Raw genomic sequence first — 7,500 nt, 5'->3', positions numbered from 1 at the left:
GACGGAGGAGATGCTGCTAAGCATTTTGTCAGGTGTGCTAATGGTTCTGCCACCTTGCTACCTTACCATGTTGATGTCTTCTTCTTCTTCTTCCAATCAAGACTCATGCCATTAGCCACAAAGAATAATCTCTAATTCGAGCCTACTCTAAGCTACTAAGAATGCATGTGGCAACTTGAAGATCCACCCACCACACGTGAGAGACTGGTGGTCGCAAGGACGTGAAAGCCATGTTGTTATCCTCATTCCGTAAATGGTGGCTTTTAATGGTTGGAGAGCTGAACCATCCTGGGGTACAGAGGATTCGCAATCTAGACTTTGTGGCAGAAGTAAGAAGAAAGAGTGAGAGAATGTTGGGATGAAAGAGTATGGCAGAGCCTCGTGGAGCTTTGGTGTTTTCGCTTAATAAACACTCACAATGCCCAGTCTGGGAATCGAAACCGCGTTCTTACAATCGCAAGTCTGCTGCCCTAACCACTGGGCCATTGCACCTCCCCTCCACGTTGATGTTGTAACACATATTGACATTTTCAAGAGAGAAACACCACCTGACCGATCGGTATGAAGTTTACATGCCGACATAATGCAATCTCTGTCACCTCTCTCTACTTTTTCTTCAACAACTGTGGCTGCTACTTACAAAATAAATGAAGGAATAAATAAATAAATGAATAAATGAAATAAAAGCCTGAACGTAGAAATAGGACACTAAAGAAAGACAAGAGACAGAAGAATGTGATATGTCCCCCACCTTCTTCCTATCAACATCTATATAAACAGAAATACTTTCTAAGTTCCCATATGATATTTCAGCTTCGTTACCTTTGACCTAAATAAATTGTTACCTCCACCACCAGCACCACCGCCGCCACCACTATCACCACCATCACTACAACTACCACCACCACACCACCACTACCATCACCATTATCACCACCACTGCCATCACCATTATCACCACCACTACCATCACCATTATCACCACCACCTTCTCCACCACCACCATCACTACAACCACCACTACCATCACCATTATCACCACCATCACTACAACCACCACTACCATCACCATTATCACCACCACTACCACCATCACTACAACCACCACTACCATCACCATTATCACCACCATCACTACAACCACAACTACCATCACCATTATCACCACCACTACCACCATCACTACAACCACCACTACCATCACCATTATCACCACCACCACCACCACCATCACTACAACCACCACCACCTCAACCACCACCACCACAACCACCACTACCATCACCATTATCACCACCACTACCATCATGACTACAACCACCACTACCATCACCATTATCACCACCACTACCACCATCACTACAACCACCACTACCATCACCATTATCACCACCATCACTACAACCACAACTACCATCACCATTATCACCACCACTACCACCATCACTACAACCACCACTACCATCACCATTATCACCACCACCACCACCACCACCATCACTACAACCACCACCACCTCAACCACCACCACCACAACCACCACTACCATCACCATTATCACCACCACTACCATCATGACTACAACCACCACTACCATCACCATTATCACCAACACTACCACCATCACTACAACCACCACTACCATCACCATTATCACCACCACCACCACAACCATCACTACAACCACCACTATCATCACCCCCCTCTACCACCATGACTACAACCACCACCACCATCACCACCACCACCTCTACCATCATCACTACAACCACCACTACCATCACTACAACCACCACTACCATCACCATTATCACCACCACCACCACAACCATCACTACAACCACCACTATCATCACCCCCCTCTACCATCATCACTACAACCACCACTACCATCACTACAACCACCACTACCATCACCATTATCACCACCACCACCACAACCATCACTACAACCACCACTATCATCACCCCCCTCTACCATCATCACTACAACCACCACTACCATCACTACAACCACCACTACCATCACCATTATCACCACCACCACCACAACCATCACTACAACCACCACTACCATCACCACCACCACCTCTACCATCATCACTACAACCACCACTACCATCACTACAACCACCACTACCATCACCATTATCACCAGCACTACTATCACTACAACCACCACTACCATCACCATTATCACCACCACCACCACAACCATCACTACAACCACCACTACCATCACCATTATTACCACCACTACCACCATCACTACTACCATCACTACTACTGTCAATACCACTGCAGCAATACCATCGCCATATCACCATGTCCCAACTTCTACCACCAACACCACTGTAACTATCCTTACAATAACACTACCACGACCACCAGTACACACAACAGCAACTACAACAAAACCACTGCAACAAAATCCATACCTACATTTACAACATTTTCCTTACAGAACCTTCCCCATCCCCTCTACAAGACATGCTGACTTCATCATATCCAGGATGCCTTCACACTCACATACACTCATTGTTCACTGCACAGCTCATCCAGCCCTACTTATCCCTTTTCTGTCAAAATCTACTAATTTTGTGCCAATTAATTTTTGAAAATAATTCTTTTATTCGTTTCCATCATTTGACTGTGGCCATGCTGGAGCACAGCCTTTAGTCGAAGAAATCGACCCCAGGACTTATTCTCTGTAAGCCTAGTACTTATTCTATCAGTCTCTTTTGCCGAACTGCTAAGTTATGGGGACGTAAACACACCAACATCGGTTGTCAAGCGATGGTGAGGGGGAACAAATACAGACACACACACACATATGTCAAGCTTCTTTCAGTTTCCCCTCTACCAAATCCACTCACAAGGCTTTATTCAGCCCGAGGCTATAGTAGAAGACATTTGCCCAAGGTGCCACGCAGTGGGACTGAACCCAGAGCCATGTGGTTGGCAAGTGAGCTACTTACCACACAGCCACTCCGGTGCCTATAATGAAGAATTTAGTAAAATAATTCTGCCATTATTAAGCTTGTAGATTCCACCAAGGTCAACTTTGCCTTTCATCTTTTCAAGGTCGTTAAAGTAAAGTAAGTATCAGTTGAGCTCTGGGGCCAATGTAATTGGCTCTCCCCATCCCCTCAAATTTCAGGCCTTATGCCTATAGCAGAAAGGATTATCAAGCAGGTGTTTAAGGCAGTGAGCTGGCAGAATCATTAGCACACTGGGCGAAATGCTAAGCAGCATTTTGTCTGTCTTTACATTCTGAGTTCAAATTCTGCTGAGGTCGATTTTACCTTTCATCCTTTCGGGGTCAATAAAATAAGTACCAGTTGAGTATTGGGGGTTGATATAATTGACTTGCAACTTCTGCTGAAATTGCTGGCCTTGTGCCGAAATCTGAAATCCTTATTAAGCTGGTATTTGGAATGTGAACTGATAGAGAGTTTTGATGGAAGTGTAGCGTGGCAATTTCAGCCTTTTTACAATATGACCATAGCGATTGTTAATATCTTGACTGTGTGAAGGGCAAGGCAGAAATGATCTCGTTTGAGGTTACAACCATCTTTGGTTAACTTGTTCTTGTTCTAAACACTAACTTGATTGGCTGACAGGTGACACGAGTGGTCTCTACGTGTTTCGCGCCACTGGTTGACATGTGACACGAGGGTCCCTACGAAGTCCGCGCCACTGATGGACACGTGACGCGAATTGTCTCGACTTATTTCGAGCCATAATTGAGAATCAGCCAATGAAGACTTTCGGTTAAAATTCCATTTTCTGGAGTTCGGTGAGCCAACCGAACAGTATATAAAGCAGGGTTCACAGACACTTAGGTCTTGGGTTCCAGTTCTTCTAAGAACTAACTTAGGCCACCTGCTGCTCAACTTAGAGATATGCGATTGTCTCTGCTACTACCTGTTGCTACGCTAATCTATACAACTACTGAAAGCCTCTCCAGTAGATTCCGGCATCTTGCCCTATGAACAGTAGACTAAATGCCATTGTTAATTCTATGTTCAGTACCGTTGGGTATGCTCCACGCCACCCGAACACACAGACACAAAACATGCTAACACTTACGAACTCTTAAAATCCACATGATTGTAAAATACGTAAAATAAATAATATTTATCTACCAACAGAAGACTTGTGTCAATTCACTTATGTACTATTGTCGTTTGTATGTAGTTTATCATCATCATCATCATCATCGTTTAACGTCCGTTTTCCGCGCTGGCACGAGTTGGACGGTTCGACCGGGGTCTGGGAAGCCAGGGGCCGCTCCAGGCTCCAGTCTGATTTGGCAGAGTTTCTACGGCTGGATGCCCTTCCTAACGCCAACCACTCCGTGAGTGGATTGGGTGCTTTTTACGTGCCACCTGCACAGGGGCCAGGGGGTCCGGCATCGGTCACGATCGGTTCGAGCTTTTAACGTGCCAGTGGTGGCTTTGAATAATTCGTTAAGAGTAGAACCGCGTGCAATCGTATTTCCTACACGATACGACCAAGCGTGATCCTATTTCTTACAGAAGCTTTTAATTTAAGTCATTTTAAAACAGGAAGTTTGTATCACAGAACTATGGGTAGTCTTGCATGGGTTGGTATCAAATTATTCATCATCATCATCGTCATCATCATCATCATTATCGTTTAACGTCCACTTTCCATGCTAGCATGGGTTAGACGATTTGACTGAGGACTGGTGAACCAGATCGCTTCACCAGGCTCCAATCTGATCTGGCAGAGTTTCTACAACTGGATGCCCTTCCTAACGCCAACCACTCCGAGAGGGTAGTGGGTGCTTTTCCGTGCCACCAGCACGAGGACCAGTCAGGCGGTACTGGCAATGACCTCACTCAAAAGGTGTTTTTTACATGCCACTTGCACAGGATCCAGTCCAGCGGCACTGGTAACGACCTCACTTGAATGTTTTTTCACATGCCACTGACACAAGTACCAGTAAAGTGAGCTGGTAATGATCACGCTCGAATAGTTCTTTTTACAGCCACCAACTATAAATCTGGTTCCACAACAACAGGCTTAAAGCAGCACTTCCCAAATCCACAGTCCTCCCAGTAATTATTATTATTATTATTATTATTATTATTATTATTATTATTAGTAGTAGTAGTAGTAGTAGTATTTATGGGTTTTTCTTCTTCTTTCAAATTTGCTTCCATTTCTTGCTGAGTGTCTTCCCAACTCCTAGGGCAAAGAAACTCATAGTATACATTGGTAGGCCATTAAACTAAACTCACTAGTTCATTCAAATTTTTTTTTTTTTTTTGATAGAAATAAAGTTAAATTAAAATACATGGGTAGTAATAGTTCTCACATCGACAATGCTCTTCTCAATACGTGTGATGTACCACTTAAGACAATCTTTTGCACTTCTTGCAGGGATGGTAAGCCAGGGATCATTCTCATATAATTTTCGGTTCCCTTCTTGATCATTCCTAGTACTCCTACGATCACTGGTATTGTAACCGCCTTGAGATGCCACATTTTCTCAATTTCAATGAGCAGGTCTTTATATTTTCTGAGCTTGTCAAATTCTTTCGCCGAGATATTATGATCACAGAGGATGCTCATATTATTATTATTATTATTATTATTATTATTATTATTATTATTATTCAGTAGTTTTATTTTTATAGCGTGCTTTCACTTCACTACCGAGCGCAGCTCTGTGTGCCTTGAGTATGTGCTGTGATTTGTTGTGATGCTCTGATGGTTATTGTATGGAAAGTGTTCTGCGTAGGATGTGTGCAGTGCCTAGTAGTGCAATTTTCTGTATGTTATATGTGTTTGTAAGTCCTGGTGTTTTTGTTATGTATTTGTCTGAATATTTTTTTATCATGCCTAATGCACCTACTATGATAGGAATTGTTTCTGTTTTTAGATTCTACATTCTGGTTACCTCTATTTCCAGGTCTTTGTATTTTGAAAGTTTCTCCATTTCTTTTAGAGACACGTTGTCATCTGCCGGTATTGATACATCAATTAGAAAGCATTTTGTTTCTTCATGATCTCTGACAACTATATCTGGTCTGTTAGCCTTAATTTCTCTATATTATTATTATTATTATTATTATTATTATTATTATGCCAGGTGAAATGCTTAGTAGTATTCTGTCTGCTGCTACATTCTGAGTTCAAATCCCACTGAAGTTGACTTTGCCTTTCATCCTTTCAGGGTCAGTAAACTAAGTACTGGTTGCGTACTGGGGTCAATCTAATCGACTAGCCCCCTCTCCGCCAAATTTTAGGCCTTGTGCCTAGAGTAGAAAAGTTTATTATTATTATTATTATTATTATTATTATCATTATTATTATTATTATTATTATTATTAATATTATTATCTTCTTTCAATTTTGCTTCCTCTTCTTGCCGAGTGTCTTCCTCATCATATACATTGGTAGGCCATTAAAATGAAGACACCAAGTTGTACATTTACAAAGTCATGTGATAGAAAAAAAGAGGGTGAGAAAAACAGCGGAAAAGAAAAGACAAAAATGAAAAAAGAAAACAAAGAAAATAAAGAGGAAAAAGAAAGAAAATTCAGTGACAATGCTATCATTATTATTTTAATTATTATCTTTTTTTCTTCTTTCTTCAAATTTTCTTCCGTTTCCCAGTACACCTAGGGCAGAGAAGCTCATTGTATGCATTCCCAGATTACACACGCAAATTCACAGGTAAAATATGTATTTAAAAAATTAATAAATAAATAAATTCATGGATGGATGTTGTTTTCACAGTGATAATGCTCTTCTCAGTACATGAGCCGTTCCAGTTAATACGATTTTTTGCACTTCCTGTAGGGATGGTAAGCCTGGTATCATTTTCAAATAGGTTTCAGTACCTTTTTCTATCATTCCTAGAGATCCTACAATCACTGGTACTGTAGTCGCCTTGAGATGCTACATTCTTTCAATTTACTGATCTTGTCAAATTGTTTCGCCACTATATTGTGATCGCAAGGAATACTCATGTCAATTAATAAACACACCTTTTTTGTCTGATCTTTTATAATAATATCCGGTTTATTAGCTTTTATAGTTTTGTCGGTATGTACGGGGAAGTCCCAGAGAATCGATACATTTTCTCCCACAGTCACAGCTTCAGGATGGTGTTTATACCATTTGTCAGCAGTTTTGATTTTATAATGCCGACATATTGTCCAGTGTAAATACTGGCCGACTCTGTCATGTCTTGCTTTATATTCTACAGGTGCTAAGACTCTACACCCTGAGATTAGGTGGTCTATAGTTTCAATCTTATCATTACAGAATCAGCATTTTGGGTCAGCTCCATTTTTTATCACATTGGCTTGGTAGTTCCGGGTTAATAAGCTTTGGTCTTGAGTAGTTAATATGAAACCTTCACTCTCTGCTTTTAGCCCTGAGCTTCGCAGTGCATGCCATCAAAGTGACACTGGGGTGAAATATACAAAGCCCAGTATACCCATCATGACTACCTGTCTG

This window comes from Octopus sinensis, linkage group LG13 (genome assembly GCF_006345805.1).
Source record: "Octopus sinensis linkage group LG13, ASM634580v1, whole genome shotgun sequence".
NCBI classification, from domain to species: domain Eukaryota; kingdom Metazoa; phylum Mollusca; class Cephalopoda; order Octopoda; family Octopodidae; genus Octopus; species Octopus sinensis.
Note: the sequence above shows the minus strand (reverse complement) of the source record.